Genomic DNA, 20825 nt, shown 5'->3' on the forward strand with positions numbered 1-20825 from the left:
GGACAACCAACCCCTTTCTATAGTGGACTTTTAAGCATTCCTTCTGCCTTTAGTTTCTCAAATTTTCTGACTTTGTTTCCATTGCTGCTGATTTTAAATTTCGTTTTTTTCCTGTTTTCTACGTCACGGGCTGGGCGCTAATGACCATAGAAGTTTTGCGCCCTAAAACCACAAACAAACAAAAAAGATCTTCAAAATACTCCTTCCAAATCTTTTTGAGCTCATGCATTTCCTCCACAACTCTTCCATTATTATCCATGATCCTCAGGCACTCGCTTCTGTCATTCCTCTTATTTCTTACCATGGTGTAAAGTACTTTTTTTGTTCCCTTCACTGTCCTCTTCTAACATTCTTGTCCATTTTTCCATCCACTTCTTCTTCTCCGCCCTTACTATGCTCTGTGCCGCTTTCTTGCTTCCCTTATATTTTACCCTAGCTTCCTCTGTTCGGGTCTGGAACCATTCTCTGAAGGCTTTGTTCTTTCGAAGTACTGCCTCTTTACATATGTTTTTCCACCATGGGGTTTCCTTACTTCTCCTCTTTGTGCTAGTTCTTCCGCACACAGTCTCAGCTGCCTCAACTAGAGCCCTCTTAAAATCTCCCCATTCTTCTTCCACTGTTCTCTGATCTTCCTTTGGCAGCTTCTTCCTGATCAGTGTCTGGTACTGGGTCCTCCGTTCATCCTCTTTCAGCATCCATGTCTTCAACCTTTTCTCCTGTATGTCTGTTGCCCTCCTATCTTTTTTCTCTCTCAGGGTGGCTACCAACAGCCGATGGTCACTGTCTAAGGCCTCAGATGGAATGACCTTAACATCTGTGAGGCTGCTCATCATCTGCCTATCCACTAGTACATAGTCTACTACTGAAGTTTGGGACCAGTCTCCATTGTACCAAGTAATTTGGTGGCTACTTCTCTTCTTGTACCAGGAATTTGCGATCGCCAGCCCATTCCTCTTGCAGAATTCCAGCAACAATTTTCCTTCTCTATTTCGGTTCCCCCAGCCCTCTGGTCCCGTTATCTCCTCGAATCCTTTCCTGTCTGTGCCAACATGTGCATTGAGGTCCCCTATTATAATCTGATTACCTCCATTTAGCTGCTTTTGCATGTCATCTTCAAATTCCTCCTTCTCCTGTTTTGTACACCCCACCTGTGGGGCATATGCTTGGGTGATTTCAATGCTTTTTCCTTTCACTCATACTCTGGCTTTTATCATTCGATCATTGATACCTTCCACCTCCTCCTGCAGACCCTCTCTGACCACTATTGCCACTCCATTTCTTCCCCTCTCATTCCCTATCCAGTACAGTTTACATCCTTTACTTAGTGGTTTTTCACCAACTCCTCTCCACCTAGTCTCAGCAAGTCCCTAGATGTCCAATTTCCTCCTTTTCATCATTTCTACAATTTCTTCTAACTTCCCAGTTAGAGTCCTTACGTTTAAGGTGTCCAGTCGTAAACCATCTCGTAATCCTTTTCCATTGCTTGGTCGGTTTCCTGTAAATCCGTTCCGTGATCAGAGGCATGTTCCCTTTTTAAAAGCAGTTGATTTATCCACTACTGGCTTGCTAGGCCTATCGCAGCTTCACCAGAGCCCCGTTAGCCGTCACGTTTCAGGGTTCCCATAGGGCCTTCCCAGCTACCGTAGCGGTCCTGGGGCACACGAAGTCCCCGCTGTACATCGCCCCTATAGGCAGTCCCCTACTTTGTGCCGTTGCCCATCTCCCACGACTTGGACGAGGGGTTGGACTTACGGGAGACTTGCTTAATTAAATATGACTTGCTTAATTAAATATGACTTGCTTAATTAAATATGACTTGCTTAATTAAATGTGACTTGCTTAATTAAATGTGACTTGCTTAATTAAATGTGACTTGCTTAATTAAATGTGACTTGCTTAATTAAATGTGACTTGCTTAATTAAATGTGACTTGCTTAATTAAATGTGACTTGCTTAATTAAATGTGACTTGCTTAATTAAATGTGACTTGCTTAATTAAATGTGACTTGCTTAATTAAATGTGACTTGCTTAATTAAATGTGACTTGCTTAATTAAATGTGACTTGCTTAATTAAATGTGACTTGCTTAATTAAATGTGACTTGCTTAATTAAATGTGACTTGCTTAATTAAATGTGACTTGCTTAATTAAATGTGACTTGCTTAATTAAATGTGACTTGCTTAATTAAATGTGACTTGCTTAATTAAATGTGACTTGCTTAATTAAATGTGACTTGCTTAATTAAATGTGACTTGCTTAATTAAATGTGACTTGCTTAATTAAATGTGACTTGCTTAATTAAATGTGACTTGCTTAATTAAATGTGACTTGCTTAATTAAATGTGACTTGCTTAATTAAATGTGACTTGCTTAATTAAATGTGACTTGCTTAATTAAATGTGACTTGCTTAATTAAATGTGACTTGCTTAATTAAATGTGACTTGCTTAATTAAATGTGACTTGCTTAATTAAATGTGACTTGCTTAATTAAATGTGACTTGCTTAATTAAATGTGACTTGCTTAATTAAATGTGACTTGCTTAATTAAATGTGACTTGCTTAATTAAATGTGACTTGCTTAATTAAATGTGACTTGCTTAATTAAATGTGACTTGCTTAATTAAATGTGACTTGCTTAATTAAATGTGACTTGCTTAATTAAATGTGACTTGCTTAATTAAATGTGACTTGCTTAATTAAATGTGACTTGCTTAATTAAATGTGACTTGCTTAATTAAATGTGACTTGCTTAATTAAATGTGACTTGCTTAATTAAATGTGACTTGCTTAATTAAATGTGACTTGCTTAATTAAATGTGACTTGCTTAATTAAATGTGACTTGCTTAATTAAATGTGACTTGCTTAATTAAATGTGACTTGCTTAATTAAATGTGACTTGCTTAATTAAATGTGACTTGCTTAATTAAATGTGACTTGCTTAATTAAATGTGACTTGCTTAATTAAATGTGACTTGCTTAATTAAATGTGACTTGCTTAATTAAATGTGACTTGCTTAATTAAATGTGACTTGCTTAATTAAATGTGACTTGCTTAATTAAATGTGACTTGCTTAATTAAATGTGACTTGCTTAATTAAATGTGACTTGCTTAATTAAATGTGACTTGCTTAATTAAATGTGACTTGCTTAATTAAATGTGACTTGCTTAATTAAATGTGACTTGCTTAATTAAATGTGACTTGCTTAATTAAATGTGACTTGCTTAATTAAATGTGACTTGCTTAATTAAATGTGACTTGCTTAATTAAATGTGACTTGCTTAATTAAATGTGACTTGCTTAATTAAATGTGACTTGCTTAATTAAATGTGACTTGCTTAATTAAATGTGACTTGCTTAATTAAATGTGACTTGCTTAATTAAATGTGACTTGCTTAATTAAATGTGACTTGCTTAATTAAATGTGACTTGCTTAATTAAATGTGACTTGCTTAATTAAATGTGACTTGCTTAATTAAATGTGACTTGCTTAATTAAATGTGACTTGCTTAATTAAATGTGACTTGCTTAATTAAATGTGACTTGCTTAATTAAATGTGACTTGCTTAATTAAATGTGACTTGCTTAATTAAATGTGACTTGCTTAATTAAATGTGACTTGCTTAATTAAATGTGACTTGCTTAATTAAATGTGACTTGCTTAATTAAATGTGACTTGCTTAATTAAATGTGACTTGCTTAATTAAATGTGACTTGCTTAATTAAATGTGACTTGCTTAATTAAATGTGACTTGCTTAATTAAATGTGACTTGCTTAATTAAATGTGACTTGCTTAATTAAATGTGACTTGCTTAATTAAATGTGACTTGCTTAATTAAATGTGACTTGCTTAATTAAATGTGACTTGCTTAATTAAATGTGACTTGCTTAATTAAATGTGACTTGCTTAATTAAATGTGACTTGCTTAATTAAATGTGACTTGCTTAATTAAATGTGACTTGCTTAATTAAATGTGACTTGCTTAATTAAATGTGACTTGCTTAATTAAATGTGACTTGCTTAATTAAATGTGACTTGCTTAATTAAATGTGACTTGCTTAATTAAATGTGACTTGCTTAATTAAATGTGACTTGCTTAATTAAATGTGACTTGCTTAATTAAATGTGACTTGCTTAATTAAATGTGACTTGCTTAATTAAATGTGACTTGCTTAATTAAATGTGACTTGCTTAATTAAATGTGACTTGCTTAATTAAATGTGACTTGCTTAATTAAATGTGACTTGCTTAATTAAATGTGACTTGCTTAATTAAATATGATTGAAAATACTTTTTGTTTTTAGTAGCTGTATGGCCGATAACACTGTGTCTCGTAATCGGTTGACCCTGACTAGTATTATTACGATATCTGACAGCAAAGAACAACAACAAGAATGAAATGAAATTTTTCGTTAACACAATTAATTAGTTAAGTCCCCAGCAACTATAAAACCTACAAAACCCAAGCACAAATGTAATTGTTCTGTGTGTGGGAGTGTGACTCAACGTACACATCTGGCACAGTTCTTCTTCAACAAGACAATTTTTAAATACCAATTATACTGACGTGATAAAAGAAATTTAGAAATACGATAATTGCGTAAGGAAAGCAGAATTACACTCTAATACAAGAACACACGCCAGATGCTTTGTTGACTGAACCTGTAATGACGCATTATTTAGGATACTGAAATTAAAAACAAACGGAGTTAGTTACCTCATTTATATTGATGAAAATCACTCTAATCCTTACATTATATCTCAACCAGAACTCTCCAATATCACATCTCAGCAAGCACTGCCTAATAGCACATCTCAACAAACACTCTCTGCTACATCTCAGCACAGACTACCACGAGACCTCGACAGGCACTGACTACTACGAGCTCTCTCCAAGCACTGACTGCTACGAGTTCTTAACAGGCACTGACTACTACGAGCTCTCTCCAAGCACTGTGGAGGCGGCTTAATAATACTCTTTGGCGCAATCTCTGGCGCAGTGGCTCAGTGTAGCCACCTTTCAATGTGTCAGCCAAGTGTGGCCAATGCGGAGTCGACAGTTGTTGTTGTGGTCTTCAGTCCTGAGACTGGTCTGATGCAGCTCTCCATGCTACTCTATCCTGTGCAAGCTTCATCATCTCCCAGTACCTACTGCAACCTACATCCTTCTGAATCAGCTTAGTGTATTCATCTCTTGGTCTCCCTCTACGATTTTTACCCTCCACACTGCCCTCCAATACTAAATTGGTGATCCCTTGATGCCTCGGAACATGTCCTACCAACCGATCCCTTCTTCTGGTCAATTTGTGCCACAAACTTCTCTTCTCCCCAATCCTATTCAATACTTCCTCATTAGTTATGTGATCTACCCATCTAATCTTCAGCATTCTTCTGTAGCACCACATTTCGAAAGCTTCTATTCTCTTCTTGTCCAAACTATTTATCGTCCATGTTTCACTTCCATGCATGGCTACACTCCATACAAATACTTTCAGAAATGACTTCCTGACATTTAAATCTATACTCGATGTTAACAAATTTCTCTACTTGAGAAACGCTTTCATTGTCATTGCCAGTCTACATTTTATATCCTCTCTACTTCGACCATCATCAGTTATTTTGCTCCCTAAATAGCAAAATTCCTTTACTACTTTAAGTGTCTCATTTCCTAATCTAATTCCCTCAGCATCACCCGAATTAATTCGACTACATTCCATTATCCTCGTTTTGCTTTTGTTGATGTTCATCTTATACCCTCCTTTCAAGACACTGTCCATTCCGTTCAACTGCTCTTCCAAGTCCTTTGCTGTCTCTGACAGAATTACAATGTCATCGGCGAACCTCAACGTTTTTATTTCTTCTCCATGAATTTTAATACCTACTCCGAATTTTTCTTTTGTTTCCTTTACTGCTTGCTCAATATACAGATTGAACAACATCGGGGAGAGGCTACAACCCTGTCTTACTCCCTTCCCAACCACTGCTTCCCTTTTATGTCCATCGACTCTTATAACTGCCATCTGGTTTCTGTACAAATTGTAAATAGCCTTTCGCTCCCTGTATTTTACCCCTGCCACCTTTAGAATTTGAAAGAGAGTATTCCAGCCAACATTGTCAAAAGCTTTCTCTAACTCTACAAATGCTAGAAACGTAGGTTTGCCTTTCCTTAATCTTTCTTCTAAGATAAGTCGTAAGGTCAGTATTGCCTCACGTGTTCCATTGTTTCTACGGAATCCAAACTGATCTTCCCCGAGGTTGGCTTCTACTAGTTTTTCCATTCGTCTGTAAAGAATTCGTGTTAGTATTTGGCAGCTGTGACTTACTAAACTGATAGTTCGGTAGTCGACAGAGGACAGTGAATTCCCTGCGAGAAGTACGCTGGAAAGACTGCCACGTGATCGTGGTCTCCTTAATTGTCCTCAGTTTGTTGCGGTGGATTAGAACAGACCATTATGAGTTCCAGTCGTGCAGCATGGCGTATTGACGATCGAAGGTCCGGTTCTGGGACCCCCATTTTCAGAATCGGCATCCTGGTGGCAAGCTTGCCCAATCTGTCAGCTCGTCCATTTCCCGAAATACTAACATGGCAGGTGTCCAAACGAAAGTGAGGGAAACCATTACAGATAACACATTTTGAGCAAGATTACTGGCAATATTACAAAGTGTTAGTGCGAGGATATTCCACTCATCATTACTTGATGTCTATGCAGTGTTTCCAAGTTCTTATCAGAGGCTTCTAACTGCTGTAGAGAAGAGTTAGTAGAAAATTTTGATAAGAAACAATGTCCAAAAATATATAGTCTTGATATAAAATAAGTTTGAAGATCGGGATACTCACATCACTGTCCGCATCAAAGACGAGGCTGCCATCGTGTCCATGTTGTAGTTTAGATGTCACGTACCATTTTCGGCAGAGTAAAACAACCGCTGCGAGAAACTGGAAGTTATGGTGCTCCAAGGACTCGCGGCACTCTATTGTGAAGAGGATATCCTTTGTCTCGTAGCAGAGAACCCAACGACGAGTAATCGAAACACTGCTTGTGCCATCCTTAGTTAGCGAAAATGTGAAATACAGCTCCCATTAACGTATGCTGTAAATTGTAGTCTGAAGAGGGGAAACGACCTGTTGAATTAAATGTTGATGGTAATTCTATAGACCACATAAAAAAAGAATTCTAGGAATGAATATTGATTCTGTTGAAGTGAAGTGCTGTGAACACACACAGATACTAGTAAACAGAATGTCATCAGCATGGTACGCTCTCAGTCCTGTAATAGTTATATATGACGGTAGTATCTGTTCCCGAAAGAACAGTTACCGTGGATGACCATGGAGCTTTGCTAGAAATGAAGTGATAATTAAATGAACACCCTAGCTGCAAACAGGCGTTGATGTACTTCATTGGGGACATGTTGAAAATGTGTGCCCCGACCGGGACTCGAACCAGGGATCTCCTGCTTACATGGCAGACGCTCTATCCATCTGAGCCATCGCGGGCACAGAGGATAGTGCGTCTGCAGGGACTTATCCCTTGCACGCTCCCCGTGAGATCTACATTCCCAACATGTCCACACCACTACATTCGTAGTGCGCCTAATAGATGTTTGCCCATCATTTAGTGTAGTGCGTAGTGTGCAAGGCTTGGTATTGAGAAATAAACGAGTAGTGTAGCACTAGATTTCTACATTACAGAATAAATTCTTCGCAGGAATGCACAAACGAGACAATACTGTACACTAGTGGAAACTGATTCAGGTTGCTCTGTTATAAATAGTCATTTTATTCGGAGGATCTCTTCTCAATTTACCCATCCTGATGCAGATTTTTTGTAGTCTCCGTAGATTACTCCAGGCTAATATCGGGATAGTTTCTACCACGTATTAGGCAAAGGCCTCCAGTTAGTCCCATCCTTGTCAAAGTACACCCGTAAGTACGTAAATTGCTGTATGTACTTTTCTGAAACTGCTGAGTGATTCATAGTCGAAGACTGCTACTTTCACTATTACTGCTCCTGCTGCAGCAAAAGAGTATAGTCATCCCTTTTAGGAGAAGGTTAGGGGTTTTCCAGAATGAATCTTTTACTCTTGAAGGACCTGTGTTAAAATTCCATTGTGACACGCAGCTTTCATCTGTGTATTTCACAGAGCGTACATTACAGCGTAGAGTAAACTATTAATCCTGGAAACAACACATAGGCTGAGACGAAGTGTTTATTCGCGATAAGCTTTCTCGCAAGAGTGCTGATACAGGAAGGGACGCTGGTGAGTTTTTGAAAAGCGGGAGAGATACTGGCAGAACTGATGCTGTGGAGCCTGGTAGTGTCTAGTCTGGATGCCCCCAAATAATATTAATGTTGTCATAATGCAGAAGTGGCATGTAGATGGAAAGGCATCACTTAGGGCTGTACTGCGCCGATGAAATGCCCAGTGTGAAGCTGGAGTTGAGTAACAGAGGTCGCCTGTGATGTTCGAACACACCAGACCATGGTAGCTGGCTTTCGTTGGTGTACCTCTGGATGAGACGCTCCAGGAAGTGACTTCGCTGGAGTGAGAAATAGTCGGGGCAGGATACGGACGAAACGCTTCAGACTCCGTCGTTGACAGATCCAATGTAGCGAAAGACGTCTCGTAGATACTTTCTGCAGCAAGTACACACTTCAGCATTTAAGTATTTTTCTCTGCTGCTGTACTAGACTTTCTTGCTAGTCGGAGAAGTGCCCCTCGCCTTATTTCTGTATACCTTATCGGTAGAACCAGACTGCGCGGCACCGTTTCCCGTTTATCTCGTTGCTCACGTCAGAAACACTGAATTCCTTCCCCCCGCTCCCCCCCCCCCCCCGCCCCCCACCTCCCACTCCCCCACCTCTTTATCGCCACTGTAGTTCGCTTTATAACTCACGTCTGACACCTGCTGCATGCAAGAATTCCGCATGACTGGGCGCACTCTTAAAGAAAAAAAAAACCGGCAAGCGAGAATAATGGTCTACGCCGGGAATTTCAGCTTCGGCCAGACTGTTGTGAATAACTGAGGAGTGGTCATATCACACATTCTGATGCCACATTTTAAATTTGACGGGAAAATAAAAAAAAAACACTTTTGTACATAACTTATTTGTATCCAGAAAATTCGGAGAGTATTCTAATGCCACAGAATTGTTCTGTTCACCCTATCACTGCAAAAAAAGACAAATTAGAAAATACATAATTTGTTAAGAATATTCCACGCGTTGTACAAAGAAACTAACTGGTCGTAAGTGCCAATAGGAAAGTTTTTGTTCAAAGTACCAATTACGCAGAGGCACTAAATTTTATTTATGATAATGCGAGTACAGAAACACAACAGTAGTGTTTCATCTAGTAGGACTGCAGTCAACAAAAACCGTTTCTCATGTTTTTACAATTTTTACAAGAGAATAATGAAGTAAATTAAAGAATAAATCTTTCGGTATTGAGGCTTCTTACACAACTCCATTCTTGCGGTGAGGTGAGGTGTTGAAAAGTTCACTTTAGAACTGCCTTTGCTGGTAAGGAACAAGTGTCAACATAGTCAGTTGATCTTTTTGTTTTGCAAGTTATTAACATGACTGGTCTTTTACACGAATTACGGCATGACATGCGTCAGGTATAGTCTTCCCTATTTTTCTGTTTCAGAGTAAGAATTTTCAGTAGATATTTGAGATGAGTAAGTATGGTTCAAATCGCTCTGAACACTATGGGACTTAGCTTCTGAGGTCATCAGCCCCCTAGAACTTAGAACTACTTAAACCTAACTAACCTAAGGACATCACACACATCCATGCCCAAGGGAGGGTTCGAACCTGCGACCGTAGCGGTCGCGCGGTTCCAGACTGAAGCGCCTAGAACCGCTCGGCTCCTCCGGCCGGCATGGGTGAGTATGAAACACTTCCATAATACTGTATTTCGAGATCTTACACGCCTGCATCGACAGTGTTTCAGCAGCATCTTTAAAATGGGAGAAGTCAACTGCATACATTAGAATTACATGGATTGTGTTCAGAGCCTTAGCTGACTCAAAATTCTTGTGTGCATCTTGTTGAACAAAGGAGTTGCTTAACTTTCATTTCTATGTAACTGCAAAGTATTCCTTCCATTACAAAGATCGTTTTATTTATACGAACAAATGCGTACATTCACTCTTGCTTACCGCACACACTGTCCAACTTGTAAGGTTTTCATGTTTCGTGCCATTGTAAATAATTCACCTTTGCTGTACTGAGAGGAAGATGCATGAGTATTCTTCACGAGTAATGGATGAGATCCTTGACTCTCGCTGATGTAATCTATGGTGCGCTCCGTCGCCAGTCAGTTCGACACCGCTGGGGCATTCTTACATTCTTATTAGAGGCATAGTAGTGAGCAGTTGTCTCAGGGAAAAAGGTCTGGGAGAAATTATCTGGACTATTTTATGATGATCACAATTTGTTTATAAAGTTATCTTATTGATTGAACTGATTTTTTTTTTTTTTTTTTTTTTTTGAGGAATATTTCAAGGTAACCCATACAGCGCGCACAAGAATGAAATGTTTGTTTTTCGGAACCATCTACTGAACGAAATCTTTGACAAGATAAGTGGTAATGTTAATGTTCTACGTTAATTTGATGTTTTTCATTATGTCACAAATTACGCAATTAGTTGAAATGTCTGTAATTTTTGCAATGAGAGAATTTCATAATTGTTAGTCTTCTTATGTTGTATTGTCTTTCTATTTTTGACAATAATCAGGTCAATTTTTAAAGACCGCATTTCTTTAATGTAAAACCCTGTTCCGTCACTCTTAATAAAGTTTAAAATATTTTGTCGTTCGTGCTTTGCACAGTACGCCACACTGAGATACATAGTCTCTGACAAGCAAAGAAAAGTTTACAGTAATTATTTTTCTTTAGCTGCTGTATTTGCTGATTTCAAGAACATCGGTACACCAGACACAAAACAGCATGCTGAGCAAGAAGTTACTTTTCTTTCAAGGGAGATCTCACTTTTCATTCTTGCGAGCAAAATACTATTTCCGAATTTTCATGTGTTGGGCAAAGTAAGCAGATTAATTTACAGTGAAAGTAATATTAAACACTTATTTTCTTCCGTGTTGAGCAGCATTTTATTTCGTGGATATTTAAAGTCAGACATTACACTTAGTGTTGAGTAACTTCCACAAAGTACTTCTGTATTGCGTTTGTTGTATAGTTTCACTTAGTATACAGGTAGATTCTTACGGCGCTTAATTATTGATTTTTCATTATTTCAAATTAAATTTTAATAAAATGCTTAAGTTTTGTTTCACGACATTGCTCACATGCGCAATAAAGGGCCAACCAACAGTTTTACTCAACGATTGAATTCGTCATCTAAAGCACACTTTACACGAGGAGAAAGTTTTTGGAAAAAAAGAATATTCATTATTCTACATACAGATAAATTACATACACTGCTTAAAAACTAAGTGAAGGAGACGTTGAGGCGCGGTACTTGGAACATCAGAAAGAAGCACTGTTTGCCACAGACCTTGCGCTGTCTAGTAATGAATGGAACATTTTCTCCACGGCTTGGCACTAGGAACAAGTCTAGATACATGCAGAAGTCTACCGAGAGCATAAAACGCATTTTCAGCGTTATTGTGAAGAAATATCAGATAAAAAGTTTGACGTTTCCAATATTCAATTATTCGTCCCAAAAACCTGGTTTGTCAGATCTTATTCTTTTAGAAATGTGAAGTAGCAGCTGCCTTGTATGAATTGGAAAAAGGAACAGTATCTTCTTTAAGATCACCCCATCGTACGAGATTTTCTTGGTCTGAAAAAAAATTTTATTTAACTTTGTGGCCGGACGCCCTGCCTTTCGCCACAGTTCCCAGTTAACGCAAGAGGACTTCCTGTGCGCCATCTGTAATCACGTAAACGTTGCTCTGGGTCTCATCGTATTTTAACTGATTGTTTATCGTATTTTCTGTAGCGTAGATTTGTGGACCAGACAGGAGTTCGCCTAAATGAGCATGGAAAACTGTTTAAAAACCCCACACTGACCGGCTACCGCAAAAGACAAACTTAACCTACACGGTATGCAAATGTTTGTCTAATTTTACGCTGCCATCGGCGCAATTGAGATAACAAAGATAAACGTAGAGGCAGACTGCAACAAAGAAAAATGTAATGTTCCTTTGTTGACCACCATCAGAGAGACTGTTTGCGTTCCCATGGAGAGGAAAACCGCCTTCTCCTCTGTAGTAAAGCTATTCCAGAAATGGACAACGAAGATACTCTGACGCTGAGGGACTTTAACTGGACAGAAAACTTTATTAGAGATAAATGGTTACCTATTTTCTATAGTGGCTCATGGGCTATAAAAAATGACTTCTCCCGTTGCCTCCACTTCAGTGGCCTACGTGTCATGCATCGTAACTGCCTCAGGTGATAGTGCGTATACACTATGGTCACAGACCATGCGATAGCGATATGCGCATCTGCTGATGGCGGCACTATGGCGTGCACAATATGCTGAGAATAGTTATGCGAAAAGGTTTCCGGCGTGATTAGGCTGCAAGACAGGAATTGAGATTTTTTCACGCGGAGTAGTAGTTGGAGCTAGACACATGTGACATTAATCTCTGAAGTCGTTAGGGATCTCAATATTCAAAGAGCCACAGTGTCAAGAGTGTGCCGAAAGCAGCGGCGTTTCGGTGAGTTGTCTTTGGTAACAGACAAGCAACACAGCATGAAATAACTATAGAAATCAATTTGAGAAGAACGACGAACGTATAGGTTAGTACACTGCGACAACATTTCACGCTAATAGGCTATGGCGGCAGACGACCTACCAATGTGAGTACCTTTGCTAACAGCGTGACATCGCCTGCGGCGCTTCTCCTGGACTCCCGACCGTATCGGTTGGACACTAGACGACTGGAAAATGTGGCCGGGTCAAATGAGTCCAGATTTCAGTTGGTAAGATCTGATGGTATGGTTAGAGTGTAGCGCAGACCCCTTAAGCTATGGGGCCAAGTAGGCAAAGAAGCACTGAGCAAGCTGGTGGTAGCTCCATAATGGTGTGGGCTGTTTACACGGAATGGACCAGGTCCTCTGATCCAATTGCACCGAACATTGACGGGAAATGGTTATGTTCAGCTACCTGGAGACCATTTCCAGCCGTTCATGGATTTCATGTCCCCAAACAACTATGTCATGTCACTGGACCACAGTTGTTCGTAACTGGTTTGGAAAACATTCTGAACAGTCCGCGCAAATGAAGCGAGCACCCGGTATGAATCCATTCGAACATTTACGGGACATAATCGCGAAGTCACTTCGTGTACAAAATCCTGCACCGGCAACACTTTCGCAATAATGGACGGCTACAGAACCAGCGTGGCTAAATATTTTTAAAGGGGACTTCCAACGACTTGAGTCCATGCCACGTCGAGCTGCTGCACTACACCGGGCGATATGAGATCCAACATGAGATTAGGAGGTATATCAAGACTTCAGTCACCTCAGCGTCATGTAGTATTAGAGGTAGCGATGGTCGTGATAGCGAAGTTATCTGCAGAGTCCCACGTCCTCAGCTGAAGAACGCGTCGTCAATAGTATTGCGTACGCCAGTGTTTGTCACTCTGAGAAAAGGCTAGAAATTTAATGTAGAACATTTGTGTGACATCCGGTACTGACTAATCATACGTCATGATATCGCCGCCACTTGCCGGCCGGATACTGGTGATGAAAATTTATTCCACTACCAGCGTTCGAACAGACCATCCGAGAGAGCAGCGCTCTGCAGAAGGGTGCATTATCAATTTCGGCTGTAGAGGCGGTAACTAAATGCCAGCTACTAAGACTTTATTATCAATGTACGCCAGCGAATATTAGAATTTGTTCCCAAGTATTACTACAACCGCAACAAGAACAGGCGACTCTCGCGCTCAGTGTTTTTCTTGAATAGTACCGAATGATCATCTCATCTAATTGACTTAGCTGGCTCGATGTGTTAATCGTCACCGTAAATAAAATTTGTCCCCTCGGTACATCTGTTAATTGTAGGATGAACCGTGGGATGGACCTTGCCGTTGGTGGGGAGGCTTGCGTACTTCAGCGATACAGATAGCCGTACTGTAGGTGCAACCACAGCAACCACAACGGAGGGGTATCTGTTGAAACGCCAGACAAACGTGTGGTTCCTAAAGAACCTTTTCAGTAGTTGCAGGGGCATAGGTCTGGATGATTGACTGATCTGGCCTTGTAACACTAACCAAAACGGACTTGCTGTGCTGGTACTGCGAACGGCTGAAAGCAAGGGGAAACTACAGCCGTAATTTTTCCCGAGGGCATGCAGCTTTACTGTATGATTAAATGCTGATGGCATACTCTTGGGTAAAATATTTCGGAGGTAAGATAGTCCCCCATTCGGATCTCCGGGCGGGGACTACTCAGGGGTCGTTGTTATGAGGAGAAAGAAAACTGGCGTTCTTCGGGACGAAGCGTGGAATGTCAGATCCCTTAATCGGGCAGGTAGGTTAGAAAATTTCAAAAGGGAAATGGATAGGTTAAAGTCGGATACAGTGGGAATTAGTGAGGTTCGGTGGCAGGAGGAACAAGACTTCTGGTCAGGTTGCATGGGGGCTTAATTAAATAAAATGCAAATATTTTTTAACTTTTTTTTTTTTTTTTAGTTGTAAGTCCGATTACGCAAGTCTCGTAAACGGTTGGCCCTGACTAGAATTATTACGCTATCTGACTGCTTAGAACAACAACAAAGAATGAAATGAAAATTTTCGTTAACACAGTTAATTAAGTCCCCAGCAACTATAAAACCTACAACACCCAAGCACAAATGTAATTGTTCTGTGTGTGGGAGTGTGACTCAACGTACACATCTGGCACGGTTCTTCTCCAACAAGACAAGAATTTTTAAATACCATTTATACTGACGTGATAAAAGAAAATTAGAAAAACTACAATTACGCAAGAAAACCAGAATTCACTCTAATACAAGAACACAAGCCAGATGCTTTGTTGACTGAACCTGTAATGACGCATTATTTCAGACACACACAAATAATAAAAGAACATTGTGGTTTTTTACCTTCATATATATTGACGAAATGCACTCTGATCATTACAATAACATCTGCTATCTCTCCCATCAAATAACTGGATAAAACATGGAACAAACACTCCTTACTACAACATCTCGACAAGCCTTGCCCACTAGCACATCTCAACACGAACTGACCACTACGAGCTCTGGACAAGCACTGACTGCTACGAGTTCTCTCCAAGCACTGACTTCTACGAGCTTTCAACAAGCACTGTGGAGGCGGCTTAATAATACTCTTTGGCGCAATCTCTGGCGCAGTGGCTCAGTGTAGCCACCTTTCATATGCCCCTCCTCCACAGGCCAGAATTTGATGGTATTTTTGCCAGCATTGGTGGTGAAAATACCACCAAATTCGTCCAGAAAAAATACAGACAAAAATAAAATATTAATACCTAAATATCACATAATTAGTTAAAATTTTGGCTTTGCACTGACCTTTCAATAACCTAATATATAAAATACAGTAGGCAATACAAATTCTTTTCATACATGTGGCTTTACATAATGGTTTGCACAATACACAAAAAATCAGTTTATACAAATGTTGACATAAAATACTTTTAATTGTTCAAAAAAAAAAACAAATAGTTGATAATTCCAGCCCAGCAATGTTGAGCAGGTGCAGACAGCAACAAGTGACTTCATTTCAGTAGAAACAGTCCATCAGTTGCACCCAGCAATGTTGAGCAGGTCCAGAGAGCAGTCCATGATATTCACTATCACTGATCACACTGTTCATCAGCAGAAATTAAACATGTCCTAGTGGCACCAATCATGTAGAAAAAGTGCAAGTAACAGTCCATAATATTCACTATCACTGATCACACAGTTAATCAGCAGAAATTAAACATGTCCTAGTGACACCAAAGAAAAAGTACAAGTAACAGTCCATAATATTTACCTTCACTAATCAGACAGTTCAGGCATGAACAATAGTTTGAATACACATACAAATGCTTTTACAATGCTCTTACACAAAACATACAAATTCTAATAAACACACAAAAGATGTCAGATAATTGTCATATTAACTATTACAAATACTCAAATATCAGTAAACCTATAATATTTATGGGTGTCAGTGCAAGCCACTACAAACAAATAAAATAATATTTACGAGATAGGTGGGTAGGATTAGGAAAGGAAAACACACAAAACACACTCATTCATCTTTCATCCACATTAAGTACTACTGTGTAATTGAATAGTGTTAACTGTGTAAATGCAATTCTGTCAAAATCTGATGTTCATCATGTGTATCAAGTAGTAGTGGCAGCAATGTATAACAGTCAATAATAGTTAAGTCAACGTCATAGTCATCATGTCAAGACCAATGTTTGCCAAGCCAGATCAAATGTACGGTTGCTGAACAACTGTCAGTGAGCCAAGATATGCGATTACTTCCTCTCTCCAAAAAAAAAATATGTACTGCTTAGTGATTTAACAAAGTGTGTGTATAGACTATCTTCCTTCTACTTTAGTGTTCTAGTCTGCTATCTTCATCCTCCTTGTTCCATATAAACCAACAAAAAAAAAAAAATATGCTCCTCACTTACTTTACCTCTTATACACCAAAACTCCAATAATCATCAGCATCACATCATCTCAATAATACCTCTTCAATACGTCGATACATATAAACCTTATTGCCAATATCAACTTCACACAATCTCAATAATACCTCAATAATACCTCATCAATGCGTCGATACATGTAAACCTTATTACCAATATCACTTCACTTCCATAACAACTCTTTCGTCTAGTCAGTCTCCTCGAACAAGTACAGATAAAATCCTAATGCAAACCTCATCATCCTATACAATCCGAAGACACATTGTCAACACACAACCTCTGTGTAATCCGTCTGACCCAAATCTTCTTCTCATTATGAATTATAAACAAAAGAAATGCATACATGACCTCTAACAGACTTAGTTCGGATAACTCTCAGTAATTAAGTACGATAACGGAGTGTGAATGATCATAATATTTCACAGTGTGTACACCACTTCAAGAATTATGGCAAACAGAAGCACACATGTGGAGTATTTCTTGTGTCAAGTGTCACTTCCTATTTCAATTGCTCACGAAAAATGCAGTGTAATGACTGTCAATGGTCTAAACCTAGTTTTGGTATGTCATGTCGTTAGCTTCCTTCCTATTAGCATAAAGTTATACAGCTTCCATAAAACCTCAGCCCATGTGACTTCAACGAAGTTCTTTGTACCAATGTCGTTCGTCGAATTATAGCAGTTCATTTTCTTATCTTAAAAATATAAGGCACTGAGCGTAAGCAAAACAAGCAATAGCGAGTAAATATACCAGTAGAGAACAGAATGTCAACAAGTGGATGCAGCACAATTCCTACAACGAGGCTCTGCCAAGCGAACAATCTATAATTAATACCATAGTGTGACCTAAACTCTGTTTGTACACAGTATATCAGCATTTCTATACACCAAATTAAAGAGTAGTTGTGACAACAAAACAGAAATGTATAAATATGCAATCCATACGCATAGCAGCAAACATATGTTATCTAACATAATAAACAGGTCATTAGCATCATATCAGCATAAGCAAATAAATGTTCATATGTAATCTTAATAAGTAAACATGAAGGCGCAAGCAGATAAATCACAGAGTATGACTTGCATACCTAACCACATCAGCACAATTAATCAGGTTACAATTATAATTTAAATAAGTAAGCACAGCAGGCACATAATAGAAAAATATGACATCAGTGAAAAAGCAGTGCAGCCAAGCGATGCATAATATACATAAGTTACAACCCAGTTCATTAATAATCATTGTCAAAATCAGTTAACGTACGCAAGCACGTCGCTTCACACGTAAATTCATAAAACATGAAATTCAGCACAAAGTATGAATCACGTAATCGCGAGCAGCAAATTACGTCTAAAGTACGTACCTAAGTGGAAATATGTTGCCTGAAAAATTAACTCAATTAATAGTTACCCTTTTTAGTTTATTAGTTTCTTCTTGGAAATTACATTCTTTCTGAAATTTTCTCGATAGCAAGTCGTCTTAACGTCGAACACGCACAGAATTTACCTGAAGTTCTTAAATATTTTATACAACCGTATCCTTCATATATATTGACGAAATGCACTCTGTTCATTACAATATCTTGATTAGAATAACATCTGCTATCTCTCCCATCAACTAACTGCATAAAACATGGAACAAACACTCCCTACTACCACATCTCCACTCCGACTTCACGACAAGCACTGCCCACTAGCACATCTCGGCACGAACTGTCTTCTACGAGCTCTGCCCACACACTGACTGCTACGAGACCTCGACAGGCACTGACTACTACGAGCTCTTACCAGGCACTGACTACTACGAGCTCTTACCAGGCACTGACTACTACGAGCTCTTAACAGGCACTGACTACTACGAGCTCTTAACAGGCACTGACTACTACGAGCTCTTAACAGGCACTGACTACTACGAGCTCTTAACAGGCACTGACTACTACGAGCTCTTAACAGGCACTGACTACTACGAGCTCTTAACAGGCACTGACTACTACGAGCTCTCGACAGGCACTGACTTCTACGAGTTCTTAACAGGCACTGACTTCTACGAGCTTTCAACAAGCACTGTGGAGGCGGCTTAATAATACTCTTTGGCGCAATCTCTGGCGCAGTGGCTCAGTGTAGCCACCTTTCAAGGTGAATACAGGGTTACAAATAAAACAAATCAAATAGTGGTAATGCAGGAGTAGGTTTAATAATGAATAAAAGAATAGGAATGCGGGTAAGCTACTACAAACAGCATAGTGAACGCATTATTGTGGCAAAGACAGACTCGAAGCCCACGCCTACCACAGTAGTACAAGTTTATATGCCAACTAGGTCCGCAGATGACGAAGAAATTGATGAAATGTATGATGAGATAAAACAAATTATTCAGGTAGTGAAGGGAGACGAAAATTTGTCATGGGTGACTGGAATTAGAGAGTAGGGAAAGGAAGAGAAGGAAACGTAGTAGGTGAATATGGAACGTTGGCAAGGAATGAAAGAGGAAGCCGTCTGGTAGAATTTTGCACAGAGCATAACTTAATCATAGCTAACACTTGATTCAAGAATCGTGAGAGAGGGTTCTATACATGGAAGAACCCTGGAGATACTAGAAGGTATCGGATAGATTATATAATGGTAAGACAGAGATTTAGGAACCAGGTTTTAAATTGTAAGACATTTCCAGGGGCAGATGTGGACTCTGACCACAATCTATTGGTTATGAACTGTGGATTAAAACTGAAGAAACTGCAAAAAGGTGGGAATTTAAGGAGATGGGACCTGGATAAACTGAAAGAACCAGAGGTTGTACAGCGTTTCAGGGATCAATTGACAAGAATGGGGAAAGAAATACAGTCGAAGAAGAATGGGTAGCTTTGAGGGATGAAGTAGTGAAGGCAGCAGAGGATCAAGTAGGTAAAAAGACGAGGGCTAGTAGAACCCCTTGGGTAACAGAAGGGATATTGAATTGATGAAAGGAGAAATTATGCAGTAAATGAAGCAGGCAAAAAGGAATACAAACGTCTCAAAAATGAGATCGACAGGAAGTGCAAAATGGCTAAGCAGGGATGGACAGAGGACAAATGTAAGGATGTAGAGGCTTATCTCACTACGGGTAAGACAAATACTGCTTACAGGAAAATTAAAGAGACCTTTGGAGAAAGGAGAACCACTTGTATGAATATCAAGAGCTCAGACGGAAACCCAGTTCTAAGCAAAGAAGGGAAAGCAGAAAGGTAGGAGTATATAGAGGATCTATACAAGGGCGATGAGGACAATATTATGGGAAGGGAAGAGGATGTAGATGAAATGGGAGATACAATACTGCGTGAACAGTTTGACAGAGCACTGAAAGACCTAAATCGAAACAAGGCCCCGGGAGTAGACAACATACCATTAGAACTACTGACGGCCTTGGGAGAGCCAGTCCCGACAAAACTCTACCATCTGGTGAGCAAGATGTATGAAACAGGCGAAATACCCTCAGACTTCAAGAAGAATATAATAATTCCAATCCCAAAGAAAGCAGGTGTTGACAGATGTGAAAATTACCGAACGATCAGTTTAATAAGTCACAGCTGCAAAATACTAACGCAAATTCTTTACAGACGAATAGAAAAACTGGTAGAAGGCAACCTCGGGGAAGATCAGTTTGGATTCCGTAAAAATGTTGGAACACGTGAGGCAATACTGACCCTACGACTTAACTTTGAAAACATGTTAAGGAAAGGCAAACCTACGTTTCTAGCATTTGTAGGCTTAGAGAAAGCTTTTGACAATGTTGACTGGAATACTCTCTTTCAAATTCTAAAGGTGGCAGGGGTAAAATACAGGGAGCGAAAGGCTATTTACAATTTGTACAGAAACCAGATGGCAGTTATAAGAGTCGAGGGACATGAAAGGGAAGCAGTGGTTGGGAAGGGAGTAAGACAGGGTTGTAGCCTCTCCCCGATGTTGTTCAATCTGTATATTGAGCAAGCAGTAAAGGAAACAAAAGAAAAATTCGGAGTAGGTATTAAAATCCATGGAGAAGAAGTAAAAACTTTGAGGTTCGCCGATGACATTGTAATTCTGTCAGAGACAGCAAAGGACTTGGAAGAGCAGTTGAACGGAATGGACAGTGTCGTGAAAGGAGGATATAAGATGAACATCAACAAAAG

At 39.3% G+C, this 20825-nt stretch overlaps 1 protein-coding gene and 1 non-coding gene across 2 annotated transcripts in view; one reads left to right on the plus strand and one right to left on the minus strand.

Annotated features, from left to right (window-relative positions):
- LOC124606657 (protein FAM166B-like) overlaps positions 1 to 20825 on the plus strand; it is a 323554-nt gene that overhangs the window by 122149 nt on the left and 180580 nt on the right. The gene's annotated exons all lie outside the window — the stretch shown is intronic.
- Trnat-ugu lies at positions 7429 to 7503 on the minus strand. The gene has a single exon. It is a non-coding gene; the product is annotated as a tRNA-Thr (tRNA).

The sequence above is a fragment of the Schistocerca americana genome, chromosome 3 (genome assembly GCF_021461395.2).
Source record: "Schistocerca americana isolate TAMUIC-IGC-003095 chromosome 3, iqSchAmer2.1, whole genome shotgun sequence".
NCBI lineage: Eukaryota > Metazoa > Arthropoda > Insecta > Orthoptera > Acrididae > Schistocerca > Schistocerca americana.